Source organism: Alligator mississippiensis, chromosome 11, assembly GCF_030867095.1.
Source record: "Alligator mississippiensis isolate rAllMis1 chromosome 11, rAllMis1, whole genome shotgun sequence".
In the NCBI taxonomy this organism is placed as follows: domain Eukaryota; kingdom Metazoa; phylum Chordata; order Crocodylia; family Alligatoridae; genus Alligator; species Alligator mississippiensis.
The window spans coordinates 59,512,289-59,534,087 of NC_081834.1; the positions used below are offsets into that span (position 1 = coordinate 59,512,289).

Consider the following 21,799-nt stretch of genomic DNA (forward strand, 5'->3'; position numbering starts at 1 on the left):
AAACTATCAAATCATGCGCGGACGCTACTGGTGCCTTTTGTGATGATGACACACTCCTGTGAAGTTGGAGCTACTGTGAAGTTGGAGCCAGCGCTTGGTCTCTCATCAAGTCACTGAATAGTGCCACCCTGGCATTTGCACCAGACGTGAGGATGACACCAGGAGCACGCGTGGACTCCTGCGGACTCTGCCCGGGCCTCGGACATTGGATTCAGGAACGTGCATCTTGGGCAGCGGTCTGTGCGGAGGGAACCGCTGATACAAAGGAGAAGGCTGGGACCTGCTGGGAGCGGGTGTGCAACTGCCAGCTCTTCACTGGTGTGAGATGTGGAGGGGGGCGCAACCCTTAATTCTATGGGCGCTGTGGCTTAGGTGGTTAAAGCACCTGTCTTGTAAACAGGGGAGCCTGGGTTCAAATCCCAGCAGTGCCTACCTCTTCATAGCTCACTGCAAAGCCCCAGTTTCCTACCTTTGGAGCAGGATTGGTCCTGGTGTCAATATGTAGCTTCCTGGCTCCTTCTTCCCACTTCGTGGGACTTTGGTAGACCCCTCTTCTTGCTACAGCATCTAAACCTGTCTCTAATGAACAAGAAATGGGTTTTCCTGCAGGATACGTGCAGTGTTTAGAGTGGGGCAAAATCAGAAAAAATGAGATCTCTTCCCTGTTTCTATGTGCAACTGCAGGCCTGTGCAATATAAACCCCTATTCATCATAGGAAATGCATGTTTCTGAATGCTGTTCTTCTTGTCAAGTGACCATCTCGTGTTTTAAAGGTCCTCTTTGGTTGTCTGGGCCAGGCCCAAGTGAAAGGAAACTAGATCCCAGGAGCCGCGCCGAGCGCCGCAATCCAGATTCCAGGGGCATCCTTTCTGAAATAGGGTTTTTGATTTGGACTTTCCAAATGCATTTAATGGGTCACAGATCAAGGATGGGTAGGAAACCACCGAGGAGAAAAATCATCTAGAAATGGGCCGAGAGAGAGAGAAACTGAATGAGAGGCTGAGTCTTGCTGGTGCCTGGGCAACTCCTTTGGACCCTCTGGGTACTTCTACATGAGATGCTTTAATGAGCATTACATTCTTCTGATGTGCATTAAAGCACGGCCGTAAAACCATGCACTAGGCTAATGCACGTTTGATTAGTGAAATGTGCATTTTTCTAATACCTGAAGATACAGAGAGTTTTTGCACACGCTCTAGGGTGCGGGGGAAGGTGCTTTAATTAAAGTGGATCCAAAAGCCACCCAAATTCAAGCACCTGGAGTGTCTCATATATCAGCATCCCCACACTTCAATACGTCAAACAAGCTTTAGTTGTAGTGCCCCTGCCACCATTTTGAAGCACGGGGACACTGCTACATGAGATGCGGCGGCTGGCTGTAATCACAGCGCGTGTGAGCAGCCTCCTGGCTCATGTACAGTCACCAGCAGGTACTAGATTTAATGCTCGCGAGAGCATCCTGGCTGAGACTCCCTCCAAACAGGGGGCAAGGACGGCTTCTCTGCCACCCCTGCCTGGCTGTAGCTCCCTGGGGCCAGCTTCTGCCTGCCTCCAGCTCGTGGGGGTTTCCTTGCTGGGCCTGTCTGGGCAGCAGCAGTGCTGCACAGGCCCGGCTGGAGCAAGGAGGCTCTGCTGCTTGCTCCCTGGCCCCTGGGCATTGTGCCCCTGTGGTGCGGGTACGTTCTGGCTCCAGCACGGGAGCCAGCCCCTGGCCTTGCTGTGGGGACCTCGTGGGGCATCTGCCTGAAGTCCCTGGCAGAGGGACCCTGTGGACATGACAGCTTCCCTGCCCCTGAGACGCTCGGTCCTTGGCCCCAACTGGGCAGCAGAAGAGACCACAGACCTTCTGGTGATTTGGGGCAATGCCGAGGTGCAGCGGCAGTTCTGCCAGGGCAGGAGGGCCAATGCTCTTCTCTGAGCAGTGAAGGCTGCGTGGCTGCTGCGAATGGTGGTCACTGAGCACAAGAGATGGTCCAGAGTAGCTTGCAGCACCATGCCCTGCATGCAGGAGCCACCCAGCATCCTCACTCGCAGGGACCCAGGCCATGGGCAGCATATCTATTCAAGCACTGGAGGTCTGCCAAAGCCCCCGCACCAGCCCAGACCTGCAGAGAAGACCAAGACAAGAGCCCTCAGGCCGGCAGCACCCGTGTCCCGTGTCCTCCCTGCCCCTGGCTTCCTCATCCAGTGCTGATGCCCGGGTTGACATCTTCCCCACAGCCAGAGCACAGAGGACAGGCCAGGGAGGACACCGCCCATGGCCAGCTCCAGCTCCAGCTCCTTCCTGGAGGGGGTCAGTGGCCGTGTGGCAGGCGGTGGGCCTCTGCCACCCAGCACCCCGCAAGCAGCCAGACCGCCTCCCCGCCACCAAGCGCCAAGGCCACCTGCCAGGACCACCTGCCATGCCCAGCTGGTAAGCCCATCGCGTGGAGGATGGCTGCGAGGGGTGGGGGGCACTGTGGCCACCAGTGCCCATGCCACCTCACAGGCCCACACCTGGCTGCAGGCCTGGCTCTAGGGGCCCCACACAGGCCCCCTTCCCATCCTCTCCTCTCCTCTCCTCGCCCTCCCCTCTTCTTCTCTCCCTGCCTGGCCTCGCTGTCCCCTGCTGTCACGTGCAGAGAAACTCACTGATGGCACCGGTGATCTCCACCTCCGCTGCGGGGGTCAGGGCCTCGTATCACAGGCAGAAGCAGCCCTCCAGGCAGCGACGCACACGGCGGGGAAGTGTGGGATTGCCCGGGGCACCACTGAAGTGCAGAGCCCTGCAACAGGTTCTCATGTGCACCCGGGGCACCATTGCAGGAGGGCATAAGGGTTGGGCACCCCTCGGTGTGCTCAAACAGCTCCTTGTGGCATGACCTGGGAAGTCTCAGTAGGGGCACGCTTGGGGCACAGCGGGGGTAATGCCCCATCCCAGCTTTCTGATGAGACATACTGGGGAGAGGACTGGGGCATCACCGGCTCGGTGTCCCAGATGAGTGGGAGCCCTAGTCCCTCTGACCCCGGGCGGCATGAGCCTGCCTCCATGGGAGCAAAGTGCTTGGTGTGCAGAGGAGAAGGGAAGGAGTTGGTCGAGGGCAAGCCTGGCAGGTGGTACCAAGGGCCAGCCCTGGCCTGGCCTGGGGAGGGGATCAGGAAGGCAGGCTGCCTGCAACAAGAGCCAAGCGGGCCACCTGCCCCATGGAGGGAGTGGGGATGGAGGGCTTGTGCAGTGGCCACCCATGCCAGGGGCTGCCTGGCTAACTTCCCATGGTCCCTGGGCACCTATACACGCACGACCCCGATCTAAGGCTGGGTGGTGCAAGTCCCTGGGTCTAGTGCCCGTTACCTCCGAGAGGTTGCAGTCTCTCAAAAAGAGGCTCTGTCTTCTCCTCCTCCCTGCCTTCTCAGGCAATGAGGGATGCCCTTCCTCTAACTGGCCAAGCTTTGAACCTGGCCTCTCCTTTCCCTGGAGCAGTCCCACAAGGAGAGGCCTGACCTTCCTCAGCCCGGGACCCTCGGGAAGCAGCTCTTCCCTCTGGCCCCTTTCCCCTTTGCCCACAAATCGTGTTGACCTTCACGTCACAGTCCTTTCCACTGCAACCCCTTACAGTCCCCTGTTACAGGGCATGTCTACATGTGGTGCTAGGTTGCCGTAGAAACACACTACAGTGATGTAGCGTCTGCAGGTGTCTGCACATAACCAACAGCATGTCACCACAGCGACGTGCTCCCCTGGTATAGCACTCTGCTAAAAATAACACTGTGCCACATGTAATGGCATACTACGGGCTGTTACTGCGCCATGATGTAACACTTGCAGAAGGAAGTACTACATCATGGTACAAGAACAACACCGCCATAGTGACACATGTACAAGTGTCCACAGTGTCCTCGCTCTGCAGGTCCAGCAGCTGTGCATGGGGGAGAGGCACCAGCTGCCACCAGGGATGCAGCATGAGGAATGGTGCCCCGATGACCAGACCCTCTGAATGCACCGTCTCCACCAGCACCAGGCGTAGGACAGCACCCTCCTGCTGGGCAGCTGGGCACCGTCATGGAGGAGTGGCTGGCCAACCTGCCGGCTTGGCACCCGGTGGCAGGAGCAGGAGAGGGAGGCATGTGAGCAGCAGAGGTGGGCGAGCAGGTGCAGGTGGCCAGCGAGCAGGAGAGGAACCTGGCTTCTGGGGTTGAAGAGAAGCGCGTTGCCGTCCAGCACAGCATGGTGCCACCCAGGAGCTGCTTCTAGAGCAGACAGCCTCTGAATCGCAGCGTCCTAGACCCTAAACACTGGAGGCTGCAAGTGGAAGAGGAACTCTGCAAAATACCCTGGTCTGACCCGGTTTGCTCTGCCTTTCAGCATCCGCTGTCTAGCACCGTGTGCCACAGGAGGCTGGATGCGGGATCTGTGGTCTCACCCAGTAAATGGCAGTCCTTATGCAGTGCCAGAAGAAAAGCATTCATTGTCCACCGTTGTTTTGAGAACACATGGGCGCAGGCAGGGAAGCCCATCCTTGGGGAAAAAAGACACCAAGAAACCCCAGTGGCCCAATGGATAAGGCACTGGCCTTCTAAGCCAGGGATTGTGGGTTCAAGTCCCTCCTGGGGTGATCTTGTTAATCTTTAAACAAGGTGCAGATGAGAAGGCAGTGAACATATGTTCACAGGCCTCTTCTAAGTAACCAGTTCCAGTGCTTCACCACCCTCATAAGGAGGGAGGTTTTACTAACATCCAACTTAACCCTCCCTTGCTCAACTTTAAGCCTATTGTGCCTTCTTCTTTCATCTGTGGCCACTGAGAGCAGTCCAGCTTTGTGCTCCTTGAAACCACCCTGCAGGTATAGACTCATAGATGTCAGGGTCAGAAGGGACCTCAAGAGATGATCGAGTCCGACCCCCTGCATAGGCAGGAAAGAGTGCTGGGTCTAGATGACCCCAGCTAGATGCTTATCCAACCTCCTCTTGAAGACCCCCAGGGGAGGGGAGAGCACCACCTCCCTTGGGAGCCTGTTCCAGACCTTGGCCACTCCAACTGTGAAGTTCTTCCTAATGTCCAGTCTAAATCTGCTCTCTGCTAGCTTGTGGCCATTATTTCTTGTAACCCCTGGGGGCGCCTTGGTGAGTAAAGCCTCACCAATTCCCTTCTGTGCCCCCGTGATGAACTTATAGGCAGCCACAAGGTCGCCTCTCAACCTTCTCTTGCGGAGGCTGAAAAGGTCCAGGTGCCCTAGTCTCTTCTCGTAGGGCTTGGTCTGCAAGCCCTTAACCGTACCATGTAGGTAAAGGCTGCTATCAAATCCCTTCTCAGTCTTCTCTTTTCCAAACTCAATACACCCAGTTCCCTTAGCCTCTCCTTACAAATCCTGCCCCCAAGTCCCACAGCCATTTACTCTCTCCAACTTGGCCACATCCTTTTTGTACAAGCCTCAGGTGGGTGCGTTTGGCAGGGCACTTGTCAGGAGGCATTACAGACCCTGCTTGTCCTGGCTACAATCCTCTGCTGCACCCTTAGCTTGTTTGGAGCGTCTGAGTTTGGGAGCTGCATCAGACACAGCCGAGCTGAGTGGCCCTGCCCTGCACCAGGATATGCACCATTCAAGGTGCCAGGCAGCCAGGGTTCAAGCAAGCAAGCAAACATGAATCATGAAAAGATTGTGACAAAATTAATTTGTTTTTCAAAATAATCTTAATCTCCCCCTTGCTGCTTGCTGCCCTCCAGTTCTCTCTCCATCCTCCTCATGACCAGCATTGACCGCCTCCACCACCTCCGTGGGCATCCCTCTGCACCTGTAGGGATTTCAGCCCAGTGTCGTCATGCTGAGGGCCTGCCAGGGCCTCTTTCTGGCTCACACGGGCTGTCAGGCCAGGACTGTTTCCATTACACAGTGTGGAAATGCTGCTCTTAGCAGGGAGCCCCCAGAGCGCCCACATCGCTGGGCTGCAGAAGGACACTCTTTGCTTTCCAGCCTGCTGTTCCCACGCGTCCTGCACTTGCGGCTGCCTAGCGGGTGCTGGGTGCTGTGCTCCGTCCTGACCTCAGTGCTGCTCGTGTCAGCCGCACGCGCACTGGGTGTGCCCTACAGACCCCGAACACAGCAGCAGCGTAGGCAGGGATTTGATGACTGAGCACCTGGGAGTCCCCGTGCTGCCCCTGGCCCGGCCTGAGCCAAGTGCTTTGGAGCCTGAGCTCCAGCTGCCTCCATGGTTTTTGTTTCCAAGCTGACCTAACTCCTACACGTGTATTGAGCTATCCAGGTGCCCATCGCTGTCCTACTGCAGCACCAAGGGGCTTGTCCTGCTGGGGGTGCTGGCAGTCCTGGTCCCTGGGATCATCGTTCTGCACGTGGTCACCAGGAGGAAGCATCAATGTGAGTGTTGGAGAGGAGAAGAGAGGGAATGGGTAGAGGGACTGCCATCCCATCCTGACCTTTCCCCAAACCCCTCACAGCATTGGAGTGTCACTGAGGCAAAACTGAAAACTCCTTTCTGCGCGTGCCCCGGGCAGCCGAAGTGCGGGGCAGCGCCACTTGGGGCATCTTCCCTTGGCTGCTGTCCCGAGCAGACGCTCCTATCTCGAATTCAGTCGCCTGTGTTTCACTAAAGCACGTTTACCAGAAAGACATCCCATCCTGATTTGAAGATGTCAAGAGATGGAGACTCCACCTTAGGTGGAGAGCACATACTTATCCCAAATTACAGCCATTGCAAGGTATAAGAATTACCTGCTAATTACAGACCAAATACACAGTGCAACTTTATTGATGCAGCGTCAGTCACACACACATTAGATATATTCTATATATCTGGCTTGTCCATCATATGGCCCGCGGGCCGCCAAGCCATTTTCCCCGGCCCGAGGTCCCTCGCTGGGGACAGGCGGGTGGGGGAGCTGCTCACCCCTCGGGGCCGGGCTCATCTCCCCCGCGGGCGGCCAGGCACCACGGTGAGCGGGGCCGTACAGGCGAGGGGCTCCAGTGCAGAGGGATGGGGATATGAAGCCATTTATTTCTCCCCTTCGGTCTCTGGGGCAGGGGCTGGCTGGATGCAGAGTGGGTCCCTCCCCGCCTGCCCCTGCCCACCAGCAGCTACCATGAACCTGGCAGTAGGGCTGCACAGGCAGGGTCTCTCTGGCCAGCCCAGGACAGAGGGTGTAAAGGGGTCTTTGTCTTGGGTTATAATAACTGACTGGCCTGTGGGGCTAGCTGACAGCGCTGCCCATGTGGGACCCAAACCCAGTAATGGCTGGGCTGCCCCAGCCATGACACAGAGACACCGGGACTGGCCCCAGGAGACAAAAGTCCTAGTCCTGCCCTGACTCCCCATCGGCATTTGAGGTGCACTTGGCATATGATGGCAGCACCTGCACGTGTCAGGCTGTGCCGTACATATTATGACTATACCTGATGGGTGGGGGTCCATGTCGACACCACAGTATCATTACATCGTAATAAAATGGCAATTTTGAATTGGTGAGTTGTTTTTAACTTCACCTGTCTCTGCCAAACTCGTTTTTCTATGACTAAAATTAAGTTTGGCTCTATTAGCCACAGGGCCTACGCTACGCTCGAAAAATGGCGAATCAGAGGAAACGAAAATTGATGCAGAATGTCGAGTTTTCAGGGATAGTTGGACCGCTGATTTTTGTGTTGTTGAACAAAACGGGAACATCCTGTGTCTGATTTGCCAAGAGAAAGTGGCTGTCGGCAAGGAGTACAACGTGGAGCGCCGTTATTCTACAAAACACACAAAGAAATGTGGCAGCGCGGTGGGGCGCAGTAGACTTGCTCGGGTGAAGTCTCTAACACGGAGCATGACCGGGCAGCCGTCTGCTTTCAGAGCTGCGAGGCAGAAGTCGGAGGCAGCGACCACGATCCGTCTCCTGATATCCGAGGCAATAGCGAAGAGAGGGAAACCACTGTCCGATGGAGAATTTGTGAAAGATGGCCTGGGCAGATTTACTGATAAACAGTCAATCCACACGTCCAAGCCTTCATTCACAAGCTGCAGTTGTTTCAGAAACAGTTGAATAAGAAGAATGTCACCCATCTCACAATACCGTTAATGGGATGTGCTGGGACTGTGACCCATGACAAGTTTTCTGCACCGATCGGCCGTCCGCTGGACGAAGTCAAACAAAGACGTGCAGATTTCAGGGAACGCAGCGACGAGCTGGACCTGTTTGCAGATGCATTTGGAGCGGATGCCACCGATGCTCCTGGCACGATCCAAATGGCACTAATTGACATCCCAAATAACAGTGCCTTGAGGAGAGCTTTTGCCAAACAGGACCTACTGACATGTTATAGTCAATGTGTTACGTGGCACTCTTTCCCAGATCTAGAGTCACGCACTTCGGTTCATTGCCCTGTTTGGCAGCACGTATTGCTGGGAGCAGCTGTTCTCAAGACTGAAGAACATAAAAACAAAATCAAGATCACTTTGGGCAGACGGACATTTATCTGGAGTACTCCGCATCGCCACATCGAGTGTGCCGGCAGGTACTGATAACTGCTGCAGGCAAAAACCATGCCAGGTATCACACTAAAGAAACCAGTGTTCGTTGTAGTTCTCAGAAAGTTAAGAAGAGTAGACTTGTACACGTCATTGCTTTACACTGTTTTGTACACGTGCAGCGTGGATGGGAGCTGCTCGTTTTCTTGAGACTTGACAACCGTTGTATTGCCACCTGTCTCTTTTTTTGCCTGGATAGTTCCTGTTGTAACCGAATGTCCCAGTTACGAACGCACTGGAGAGCTGTGCTGTACGCTTGTTTAAGACTGACCAATATGCTCAAGAGCAGAGCCCGAGCGATCTGGGCTCCAGCGTGAATTTGGAGCAGGTAAAATCTGTGTACAAATACTGTCCAGGGCTTGGATCGGGTTTGCTTCTGTTTCTCTTTGCGCGGGGTTGGGGGCTCAGCTTGTTAAAGATGTGATGTCCGCTGACACTTGGGGAGGACGAGGTAAAACTAACCAGACACCTCCATAGACCTACTCTAGGCCGATGAATAGACCCACACGATCCTACAGGGAGCCCCAGGGGAAAAGACAGACTGGCAAAGACATGAAACCTCCCGCTCTATCAGATATATTACTAGAGCCTCTCTTCTTCCTCAGACCCAAAGATATCACTGAGCTTATACACTTCATCCTCACACGCAACAATTTCACTTTTAATAATCAACATTTCCTCCAGATGATGGGAACAGCTATGGGCACTAAAATGGCCCCACAGTATGCCAACCTTTTTATGAGCCACCTGGAAGAAGACTTCCTCAAGAACTGCACCATCAAACCCTTGCTGTACTTCCGATAGATCGATGACATCTGCATCATTTGGACTGAAAACCTGCAATCTCTAATTGAGTTCCACCAGAAATTCAACAGTCACCATCCCTCCATCCGACTTTCCCTACAATACTGCAGCACCAGCATCTCCTTTCTAGACACGATGGTCAGTATCCAGAAGGGTAAAATACAGACCACAGTATACAAGAAACCCACAGACCAACACACATATCTGCACAGAACCAGCAATCACCCGAAACACACCAAAAAACCTGTGATATACAGCCAAGCCCTCAGATCCCACCGCATCTGTACTGAAGAGCACACCCGGGATCGCCACCTCACCAATCTTAAAAAGGCTTTCACCCAGCAAGGACACTCCTCCAGAGAGAGAGATCACACATTTGAAAGAGCCACCCAGATACCACGTGAAGAACTGCTGCAGTACCGAAGGAAAACACCCACAAATCGCACACCGCTGGTTATGACGTATCACCCCTCCCTCGAACCCGTACAGAAAATCCTCAAAAAATTGCAACCCATATTAGAAAAAGACCCTATTCTTAAAAAGATCTTGCCAGAGCCACCCATCCTAGCCTTCAGACAAGCACTGAACCTCGCCAACCTCCTCACCAGAAACAAACTTCCTTAAGCCCAGAACACACCAAAAGGGTCCAGACCGTGCCAGGACAAGCAATGCAAAACCTTCCCCCACATCTCCACCGCCCCCACGATTACTACACCCCACAACAGAGCCATCAGCATCCCAGGATCTTACAGCTGCACCTCCAGAAATGTGATATACCTCATCCAATCCACCAAATGCCTTGATGGAAAATACGTGGGGAGACCAAACAACAACTGCGCACCAGAACGAACGCACACCGGACATCTATCAAAGACAGAAACACCCAATTACCGGTGGGGGCACATTTCTCACAGGAGGGCCACTCTCTCCCCAATCTCTCAGTCCTGATCCTCCCTCAGCTTCCCGCAGGAGCCATGACTCGATTTTACCTGCACTGCTGCCGTGCCCCGAGGTGTCACAGGGCTGCCCTCTGCCGACATGCGGTGTTCATCCAGCTGGAGCTTAAAAGCAGAATTCAAATCCACGTCATGGAAAACTAGTGTCACAGGCTTACTGAGACTACCGGAGTATGTAAGTGCAGGACGGGCTTTGCAAGAATTGAATCTCAAAGGAGCATCTCGGTTGGACACCTGTAGCAGGACTACAGCCCACTGGTTCAAACTCAGCTGTTTTGGTTTTTTCATTCCAGTTTATACTTGACTAACACAGAGCTTGGACACTGGAATGACATTTAAAATGAGGAGTCCAGCCATTGACTACGAACTTGGAAAAACTCAGTTTAATCAGAAGTCTGGGGACAGAAGGATTAACATTTTATCTTTTGTATGTTAGGAGCTCATCTGACTCCCATTACCGTTGCACCCACGTGCCTGAGAGCCTACGGTGGATGTATCTTCACAGCTTCCCCATGAGGTAGAGAAGGAGCATTCCCACTCACGGTCAGAGGACTGAGGCACAGAGGGACAAAAGGATGTGCCCAAGGTCAGCAGGGCAGGCTGTGGCAGAGGCTGGAACGAAGCTCAGCTTTCCAAAGTCCTTAGGTAACCGGTGACTGTGTTACCTCTCGGTAGAGCTTGCGTCTCCTCTCCTTTGCATGAAATGCAGGAGTAACCACAAACGCATGAAATACGCACCAGAAAGATAAGACTGAAGGCCAATGTTTCTATGATGAGGAATAGGAATGACTGGATCATTTCTTTTAAAAATTAGGGGAAAAGCCTCCATACGTTTCTCTTTCATACACCTCACTGCAGGATCACCATGCAATACAGCACAGCTTTGCTTCCCAAAGGCCAAAAAAACCCAACAATCTTTCTGCCTGCAAAACAATACAGTTTAAGTCTTTTCAAAGGTTTGGCTTCATTCAAATGATTTACATGTGTTGTTTCAGTACAAGACACAAGAGGCACGCAGAGGAAATGTATCAACTCAACACAAGTCGCACCTTCGACTAATTTAAGTTATAAAGTTAAAGTAAAAAAAAGAAAACGTTTTCTATCAATGACTAGACAGAGATCAATAGGATAATCAAGCTGCTTTAAAAGCCTACAGCAATCAACAGTAATTGAATATAGTTTTGCTGTCATTTCATCATCTCTCATATTTTTAATTAGTCACCAAACTTCAACTAACCTTTGGCTGGCTTCTGGGTAAAAATTAGCTTCCAGGACCTAATGACAAGGTGGCGGAGTGCTTAAGGCAACGGGCTATTAATCCCTTGGGCTCTGTATGTGTGGGTTCAAATCCTGGCCTTGTCATGAGTTACTTGTGTAAATCAGGGCTGAACCACTGATTGTCCTTCTGCTGACTTCACTAGGAGCCAGACTGTCAAATGGTAAAAATTGGGCAATTTTGTGCACTGGGCACGTGTGTTTTGGGGGCTCTGGGCTCCAGGCAAGTGGGGAAATGTTAGCGCCCACACCAGGCCAGCACACATAACAGACATCCTACCTCAAAAAGTATTCACTTCACAAGAGGTTGTGGTGGAGCATGACAGTGGGAACACCAAGTGGGCACTCTGCTCCCCACACACCTTGTCATCCCATTCCCAGTCTGGCCTTTCCCCTGGCGAGGCTTAGAAAGCCCCAGGAGTTAGGAGGATCTTGGGCGCGGCTTAGAAAGCCCCAGGAGTTTGGGGGATCTTGGGGCGGGGGGCACTTGGCAGCAAGCTGAGCAGCTGCCTGGACAGGCACCAGGAAGGAACAACTCTCCCCAGTAATGGGATTTCTCTGCCCTGCGCGCGGCAGGTCTCACCCCGCAGTGTTTTATCATGCACCCGCGTTCACCCCGCTGGCCCTTTTGCTCCAGCCTGACCCTCTGATCCCTGCGCGGCTTGGGAATGTCTTCCATTTTCTGCCGCCCGGGGGGATTCCCTACCCAAGACGGCTCCCGTGAAGAGCACGATACCGCGTGGATGAGCCCCTGTTGGTGATGGACAGGAGGGGTTTCGGAGCAGGGGGGACCAAAGGGGTCACCTCTGTGCAAGTCCTCGTGTCCTTCCCACCAAGGGGCAGAGAGGACACGCGCACTCAGGGCCCTCATTATCCCCCACGGGTGGTAAAAGGCTGTAAATTATTGTAGCCATTTCCCCGAGATGTCCGTCACCACCCTTCCCTCCGAAACGTCACACAGAGACATTTGGGGTGCAAGAGAGACAAGCGTACATTCGAGTATGCACAAGGAAGAGTTTTCCAGTCCAGGCTCACAGGTCATTTCCTGATATTTCGTACTTTCTTAAAGCAAATGGCTCTTTTTTTGAACCCGAGCATCCCTGGGGAGAAGTAAAACCAGGCCAGATGGCAAGTTTCAAACATCAGCCTTTCCATACAGACCACCGTAGGCAGCACGAGTTACAATCACCTCCGAGGAAACACTGGCATTTCTGCCGAACTTGTGCAGAGCTGGAAGGGTCTTGCGCAGACTTCCCCAACAACCTCGGAAACATTGTGGGATGAGGCTTGTTGGGCTGACAGTGTTTAAATCTTTGACCTCAGGAAGTGCTCCCCAAACTTTGCCTCCATATGAAGGACGCTTACACCAGGAAACTACGGCTATGGACCGCACCCAGAGTGGTGGTGGATGGGTCCTTCTCGGCCTGGAGGGAGGTGGGCACTGGGGTCCTGCAGGGTTCAGTCGTCGGACCGGTATTATTTAATATCTTCATCAGCGATTTGGACGAGGGTGTGGAGAGCACTCTCTCCAAGTTGGCTGATGATACCAAGTTATAGGGGAAAGTTAGTACACTGGAGGGCAGGGAGCAGATTCAGGCCGACCTGGACAGGTTGGATCAAAGGGCAGAGAGAAATAGGATGCAATTTTAATAAAGATAAATGCAAGGTACTCCACCTGGGAAGGAGGAGCCCCAGCACACCTATAGGTTGGGGAGCGTCCTTCTCAGCAGCTCGGAGGCAGAGAGGGATGTTGGAGCCATAATTGACTCCAAGATGAACAGGAGCCGGCAGTGTAACGAGGCCATCCACAAGGCCAATCGCACCCTGTCGTGCATTAGCAGCAGCATGACTAATAGCTCAAGGGAGGCGATGCTCCCCCTCTATGCGGCACTGCTCAGGCCGCACTTGGAGTACTGCGTCCAGATTTGGGCGCCGCACTTCAAGAGGGATGCGGGGAATCTGGAGAGGTCCAGAGGAGGGCCGCTCGCATGATTAGTGGCCTTCATGATAGACCCTATGAGGGGAGGTTGAGAGAGCTGAATCTCTTCAGCCTTCACAAGAGATGGCTGAGGGGAGATCTTGTGGCCGCCTATACATTTATTAGTGGATGTCAACGGGGAATAGGGGAAGCGCTGTTTCCTAAGGCGCCCCAGGGAGTGACTAGGAATAACAGGTGTAAACTAGTTGAGAGTGGATTTAGGTTAGATATCAGGAAGAAATGTTTCACAGTAAGTGCGGCCAGGATCTGGAATGGGCTCCCAAGAGAGGTGGTGCTGTCACCTAGCTTGGAGGTCTTCAAGAGGAGGCTAGATAGTCACCTGGCTGGGGTCATCTGACCTTGGCCCTCTTTCCTGCCGGGGCAGGGGGGCGGACACGATGATCCATTGTGGTCCCTTCCGACTACAATCTATGAATCATCTTCTCTCCAACGGGCCATGGTTTGCTGTCCGGTGAGCCCACACAAGCCCAGACAGCCTCAGGCTTCCTGGGTATAAGCAAGAGTGGATTTTGGCCAAATGAACATCTCTCTTCACCTGCCGGGCCAGTAGAAACACATATAACATGTTCCTCCCCCAGCGAGTTCCCTTCTCCTTCTTCGCGTGGAGAGGACATGAGTCCAGGAAGATGTGGGGGGACCCAGAGGCCAGCTCTACGCTGGGCTCCAAGCCTGCGCCCCAAACCCTGCGAGATCCCTCTGCGCAGGTACTTAGGTCTCAAGTGGACTGTGATCTTCAGGGTTCAGTAATGTTGCCGAATCTGGACTCCATTTCCTCGTGTTTTACCCTTCAGGTTTCTAACAAGCTCCGCGAGAGTTCACGTGCGACGTAGTGAAATATCTTTGACCACGCTCGGTAGTTTCCCCGCGCGGTTATGCGCTTTGCCGTTGTAAACGACAGCTTCACCCGAGAAGATCAGCTTGGGCTGGATTTGAGAGCACCTGTCCAGTGCGCCCTGAGGAAGAAAGAGAAGAGAGACAAACAATTGCACCATGAATCGCTGCAGGGGGATCCATTGGTGCTAAATCCAAAGCCTAGTCTCAAAGGAGCAATAAGGGAATAAGAGGGGCCACATACACGAATAACATTAAAGCACTGACTGCACCTGTTCTTTCCACCCCCGCCCCCAACATTTTGATGCCCAGTGGTTTGGTGAGGGCCAACCCTTCTCATGATCCAGCATCTGACTCAGCCATTTCAATACTGCAGGAATGGCCCAAGACCTTCCAGCACGGGTGCGGTTTTTTGGTATTAAGAAAGATTTTTTTTTTGTGGTAGGAATTGTACCAGGCATAACAAGGTGGCCGAGTGGTTAAGGCGATGGACTGCTAATCCATTGTGTTCTGCATGCATGGGTTCGAATCCCATCCTTGCCGTACGGCACTTTTGTGGAGCGAGGTGGGCACGCTGGAGGGGAGGAACAGGATCCAGCTAGCTCTGGAAAGGTTGCAGAGGTGGGTGCATGAGACTAGGCTGGGATTCAACACAGACAAGTGCAGGGCAAATGAGCCAGCAGCACACCTATAGGCTGGGAATCACCACTCTTGCCAACATGGTTGCGGAAAAGGATCTTGGAGTCATCGTTGACTCCAGGACAGACATGAGCCACCAATGCGAGGAAGTGGCCAGCAAGGCTAACCGCACCTTGTTGTGCATCTACAGATGCATCACAAGCAGGTCCAGGGAGGTGATCCTTCCCCTCTATGCGGCGCTGGGCACGCCGCAGTTGGAGTACTGCATCCAGATGATGGAAAAGGAGATGCATGCATGCATTTCCAAATCACAGAGACAGCGCGAGACAAGCAGCCTGCACATGGAAGAATTTGCATTTGTTTTAATCCGAGAACATTTAACAAGGATGGCTGCATATGTAGGGAACAGATAAGAAAGGCTAAAGTGGCGACCAAACTTACATTAGCAACAGAAATCACGGACAACCAGAAGTCCTTCTTTAGGTACATGGGGAACAGGAGGAAAACATGGGAGTGTGGGGCCATTGCTCATTGATCGTTTGGGGTCCTGCCCCACCCCACCTCAATGGCGTGGGCAATGCCTTTGGATCCAATGCAAGGAGGCCAATATTTCCCAACTACCTCCAAGCCTTTTTAAGAACAGCAAAGCTCACAGGGATGCACTGTATTGCCCAAGGATGCATTTAGGGACACGGTTCAAAGGAACCTCAGCCAGCTTTCTGTTTTGTGTGCTTATAACTAACTGCAGCTCAGTGTTAGCCTGTAGACAACTCCCTGGCTGATGCAAAGGAACAGCTAGATGTTTCCCTTGCACCGACTTTGACTGTGCTGCGAAACACTTGAGGCCACTTTTGAGATGCAGACTTCCCTGCTGCCACACTTCACAACACTGATGTCCAAGTTGGAGTTGCTAAATATAGAGACTCCCCTCAAGGAGTTCACTGGGGGTGATATGCAAGTCTCACACCACTAGCATCCTCCTTCATCTGCACCGGGTATTACTTGAAAGCTGCAGTCACCGACCAGGACACTATTGCCCTAGATATATAAATGCAGAGCAGAGATAGTTCCTACCCTACAGGAGCTTGCAGTGCAAGGACCTGGTTTCACAAAACCCAGCAGCATAGAGCCAACGCAGCATCTCGGAGGCTGCTGCCAATGTAGTGCCAGACCCCGGCTGTTCCCAGCTTGGGCGAGGCGAGAGGGGTCGTGCAGTCATCGTTCCTCCGCCCTGCACAGCCAGGACCAAGCACAGTGACAGTCTGCAAGATCCTGAAAGAGGCAAGGGACTGCTCACTAGGCGTCTGCCCCAGATGGAGCACAGGCCGGACCCTGGAGGGATACGCCACATGCAATGTGGTGCACTAGGGAGCAGCTCTGTGTCTAAGGCACAGTTTTCCAGAGATCCCTGGATGCAGCAAGACTCCAGCTTTCCCCACTGTGGGCCTGTGCACTCATGGCACAGCAAGACTCAGGGGCGGGAGCTGTCCTTGGCATGTTTTTACATGATGAACAACACGCCCAGGCACTGCCCTTCTCTTCTGGCAGGGCTCAAGGTTATGGCAGCTCTAATGCAGCCTTCAGTTTAGTACCCAGAAATGGGGCTCCAGCAGTCCACCATCCCGGTCCCTTGGATAGCGATGTGGTTATGAACAGTTCTTGTGAACACATGCTCCTGTCCTGTTAACAACAGGGCTAAGCAAGATGCTGCTCCAAGCTGGACTGTCTCCTACAGCTTTGTCCCTCTAAGTAAGATCACCCATATAGTAGCCAAACATCTGGCTTGTGTTTTATTATGAGTTTTGGCTTCCGCATGGAGAGTCATTTCCTCTGAAGCATACACTCAATATTATGCAAAGGCTTCCCATGCTCATTCTCTACCGCTGCCAGGCACTGTGCTCTGTAGGATCGTTCCTGCAGTACATGGTGGGAGGCGTAACAAGAGCCCCAGCTCAGGTAAAACTCAAAAATACCCCAAAGAAACAACCCCACAATCCAATTTTTTTGGAAAGCCAGTGTCATTTTCAGACTCCCAATAGACAGTGTGGACAGACCAGATCTCCATGCTGCGACACCAGCAGACAGAAGTGTTAAACCTCAACCCCACGTGAGGCCCAACGACTAGGGAATCCGACGAACCAATTGCCCGTGGGATCCTGATACCCGTTAGCCAGAGCAGAGCAGGGGAAAACCCAAGCACACGCCGTGCTCAACTGCTTTATTAGAGCAGAGACAACTTCAGACGGGTGCAGCCAGCGCACACGCCCTGCAGAAGAGCATTGCTTTCGTACATTTATACTTCTCAGTTCACCCTCATTACCATTAACCACGCCCAGTTTCCTTCTGCCCCGCCCACAGTTTCACCCCCGCATTTACATGGAATTGCCTAGGCCTGAGGAACCTGTCCACTCTGCCCCCACATGAGGTTGGCACCCCAGTTCACCCCGACTGTCCCTACTTCACCCCGACCATCTTTAGTCACAGGTCTCAAAAGCCTTCTTTATGCACCCATTGGTTTCCTTTCCGTTTGGTTTCAGTTCCTCTACTTCACAATGAAACAAACAGTTAAACAACTAAACAGACGATTAACCATTTAAAGCCCTAAGTAAACAGTGCCTAGTTCAATCTCTAACTTGATTCAGCTCAGCTCAACAAGGGAAAAGGGTGAGAAAGAGCAGATTGCAAAAAAGGCGAGAAAAAGCAAGCATTAGGAAGGAATGCAGGAGCTGGAAGAAATCACCATCCTAACAAGAACTAAGTACCAGCTTGCGCCTGTGTGCATGCACACTCATACAGGCACTGGACAGGGTACGTTGGGTGGTTGCTGTTCTGCAAGCCCGCTGCCAAGCTGCCCGGCAGTCCTGGCTGCAGTTTTTGCACCACAAGCAGCAGCCTAAAGAGGAACACGAGTCAGGAGCACAAAGAGGTGCAAGGATCATGAAACTAAGCACTGCCTGTGAAGCAATATTTCCAAGAGCAGCTTGGCTCTGCCCAAGGTGGTGCCTGGACTTGCAAAACAAGCATTGCCGAGCGGGAGAAGATGGTGGTATAGATCTCGGGGAAGTGGAAGAGGCTGCAGATCTTCAGGGTGACCAATAACAGTGTCCTGGAGATCACCGGGGATCTTGCTCCAGAGGACCAGGCGAATGGGAGCTCTGTCGCCCTTCGGACGTATGCAGCCACTCGTGGAAGTGTCCAACCCCCAACCGCTACACGAGCTGGGCCTGGGACCCGGGAGTCCAGGGGTGGGAGCTGCGACCTTGGTGCCCATCGAGGGCAGCCACAGCTGTCCATGCCCTGCCATCCCCATGGGGCCTCGAATCTGCATGGGCTTTGCTCAAGCCGGTGGGCACCAGCCCAGCGTGAGTCCTGACCTGCCCCAGGCGATCTGCCCCAGCACAAAGCATGCTGGGAGATTGCACCAGGCAGCAGAGCCAGGGGGCCTGAGTTATCTCCCTGCTCTGGGAGAGGGAGTCGGGGGCAGGCCAGGAGCCCGGACCCCTGAGCTCCCCTTGCTCTGGCAGGGGCTGGAGGGTTACGCGGGGGATCTGGGAACCCAGGCACCTGGGTGCCCTCCCGCACCCCAGCAAGCGCTCACCCACCTGAGGTCGGTCTTCAGCTCCCCCGCCACGTCTCTGCCCCCCACGGGGAGAAGAGAAGGGGAAGCAGAAAAGCTGGATGGGGAAAGGGCAAGAGGGGCTGAGCCCAGGGCAGGGCACAGAGCACCTCTGCCTGGACGCCCTGCCATGCGCCGGGCACCAGGGGCGCCCGCCCCAACTACATCATCCCAGCCAAGGCTTTTTCTAGCCGGGGCTTCAAAACCTCCAAGGATGGAGATTAGAGAGCCTCTCTGGGAGCCTGTTCCTGTGCTTTACTAACCGCCTCCTGAGCTTTTCCTCTGATCTAACCTAAACTTGGCTGGATACAACCTGAGACCAATACCCCTTCTTATACCTAGGCCAAAGTCTGCCCCAAAGGCCAGCCACCTCTCCTATTCCCGCTGTACCCAGCCTGACACCCCCACAGCCAGCTGCAGCTCCTGTCCCTGTTATACCCAGCTCAATGCCCCCACAGCCAGCTGCAGCTCCTGTCCCTGGTATACCCAGCCCAATGCCCCAGAGCCAGCTACAGCTCCTACCCTTGTTTTCTGCAGCTGGTCACCCCTGCCAGACCCAGCCACAGCTTCTACCAATTATACCCAGCCTGACGCCCCCCAGATCCAACTCGGGGCTGCAGGGAAACTGAGGCAGGAATGGCGTGACCCGCAACCCAGCAGCAGGTTGCCAGCAAGTGGGGTGAGCACCCAGGTGTCCGGGTCTCCAGGCCGTGCTGCCCTCTGGCATTGCTAGGTCAGAAATCTGAAATTATTGTATGGGAAGCTCAAATCCATGGATTTTCTGCAAAACTATCCTACAAAAAAAGCGTGCAAATAAATCTCGTTCTTGCCGTAACATCCCTTTGCCGTATGCTGTTCTCATCACGTCCTCAGTCTTGATCAACAGCTTCTTGGAGGCGGTGGTGGCGGTGGCAGGCCCTGCCCCGGGCCCACACAGTGCGTCCCCAGCACCGCAGCCTTGGGGAGGCCATTGACCAGTGCCATGAAGCTTGGCTACTCACACGGCTGGTCCAATATCTCAGCCCGAGCCCAGTCTGGCCCGCTTGCAACACAAGTGCCGAGTCCTGTCCCCAGCAACGCTGGGCTGGGAGCGGGGTAGAGGAGACTTGTCCCCACCTGGATGTGGACGTGTGCAATGTGCCCAGATGTGCTTCCCAGATGTGGGGGTAGCAGCTGGCCTAGAGGACCTGCTGCAGCTGGAGCCTTTGGCTGCACCAGGCCAGGGCGCTGAGGGGGTTGAACCCTGACCCCATGTTCCCGGCGGGGACGTGGTCAATCCCCCGCCCCGGGGCACCTGGAAGAAGGCCCCGGCCCAGCCCCGTCTCCTGGGACTGCAAGGGTGGGCAGCCGGCACTGCCCCGTGCACAGCACAGAACCGGGGGCCAGTTTCAGGCTGGATGTAAGGAAGAATTTCTTTATTATCTGAGCCCCCAAGGTCTGGAATAGCCTGCCGCCGGAGGTGGTTCAAGCACCTACTTCGAACACCTTCAAGAGACATTTGGATGTTTATCTTGCCGGGATCTTACGATCCCTGCTGACTTCCTGCCCCTGGGGCAGGGGGCTGGCCTCGATGATCTTCTGAGATCCCTTCCAGCCCTAATGTCTATGAATCTACGAAATGAATGAATTCATGCCACAAAAAAATGCGTGTGCACTTTGAAGATACAGCATCATCTGTTGAGCATCATGCACACAGGGTCGGGACCAAGTGCTTTCAGAGTTGCCCAGCCAAGGTCATTGCAGGCCCGGCTGCCCGTGCTCTCTGGCCTGCTCTGTCTTCCTGGACCTGGTCCTGGGGAAGACTCCAAGCAAGGTATCCTAGAGGGGACCCTGCCGCACTGGTCAGGTGGGATGAACGGGGACCCTGATTTCTTGCCGTGACCCCAGTGACTCCAGTGCAAGAAGGAAAAGATGGCGGGATACATCAGTGCCCTGCAGAACAGGGCCTGTGCCCAGCCATGGCCTCTCCAGGGGAGTTCAAGCCCTGGCACCTCATGTGCACGTGCTCTGGTGAGATGCTCACGGCAGGACTGGTCCTGAGCACCCAGAGAGCAAGGGCAGGATGACCCGGACATTTCGCAGGTCACCTTTATATCCCATGGTGACAAGAGTGGGGAAGAGGGCAGGCTTGGATCCCACAAGCTGCCACAGCGCTGAAGGACCCCATGTCCTCACATTTACTGGGATCTCTGCATGTGTCAGGCCAGGGAGCTGGACCCCAGAGGTGAAAGCTCCCACCTGGACGGTACCTGCATAGAAATCCTGATGTGATCTGCCACCTGAAACCTGGCCTGACCCGGCCTGAGGAAGGGGTCAGACTCCTCTGGGAAGTGGAGGGGGAGAAAACCCTCAGGGCAGATGGGAAGCAATGACTAGGGGAACGTGCAGGATGACGTGCTAAACCAAACCCAAGCACCTTCTCTTCTGTGAAGCCCTTATGTGAGCCCAGGGAAGGTTTCATCAGGATTTGCAGAGAGCAGAGAGGCCTGAGGATCTGGCCCTGGGGCTCGGGGTTACCCGGGAACCTGCCCCAGGGCTGTCCCTGTGCTTCGCTGCCGGCCCCAAATGTCACGGTCAAAGGTCGTCCGGGGCCGGGGACCCCCGCAGGCCAGGCCAGACCCCCGGCGCCCACAGCCCTTGCCCCAGGGGGGATGAACACTCTGGTTGCCGTGGCAACGGTCCTGTTGCTTAAAAGTGTGACATCACAATCCCCAGCCTAACTGTCAGCCCGGCTCCGCCCAGCGCGCTCGTGGCGTCGCCGCAGCCAGTCGCACGTCCCGGTCGGCAGTGTTTGCGGAGTTAGTTGATTCGCTGTTAGTTGGTTTGTTATGTTTGTTAGGTCGTTAGTTCGATAGTTTGTTATTTCAGTAGTTCATTAGTTCACTCATTCATTAGGTAGTTCGTTAATTCCATAGATAGTTTGTTACTTCATTAGTTCGATAGTTTGTGAGTTCAGTAGTACATTAGTTCAGTAGTTAGTTCATTAGGTAGTCACTTCTTTGGTTAGATAGATCGTTAGTTCCTTCATTAGTTAGACAGTTAATTAGTTCCTTAATTCAGTAGATCAGTAGTGTATTTGTTAGTTAGTTAGTTAGTTAGTTAGTTTAGTTAGTTAGTTAGGTCAGTAGTTAGTTTCCTGTCGTTCCCCACCCGAGCGGCGGGAGCGCACACCCGCGGGAGCCGTG

The 21,799-nt window shown here is 53.9% G+C and overlaps 3 non-coding genes across 3 annotated transcripts; all 3 read left to right on the forward strand.

The window, feature by feature from the left end:
* Window positions 1-357: 357 nt before the first annotated feature.
* On the forward strand, window positions 358-431 carry TRNAT-UGU (transfer RNA threonine (anticodon UGU)). Its single transcript has one exon. It is a non-coding gene; the product is annotated as a tRNA-Thr (tRNA).
* A 4,089-nt stretch (window positions 432-4,520) lies between these two features.
* On the forward strand, window positions 4,521-4,593 carry TRNAR-UCU (transfer RNA arginine (anticodon UCU)). The gene has a single exon. It is a non-coding gene; the product is annotated as a tRNA-Arg (tRNA).
* Window positions 4,594-14,815: 10,222 nt separating this feature from the next.
* Window positions 14,816-14,902, forward strand: TRNAS-GCU (transfer RNA serine (anticodon GCU)). Its single transcript has one exon. It is a non-coding gene; the product is annotated as a tRNA-Ser (tRNA).
* The last annotated feature ends 6,897 nt before the right edge of the window (window positions 14,903-21,799 follow it).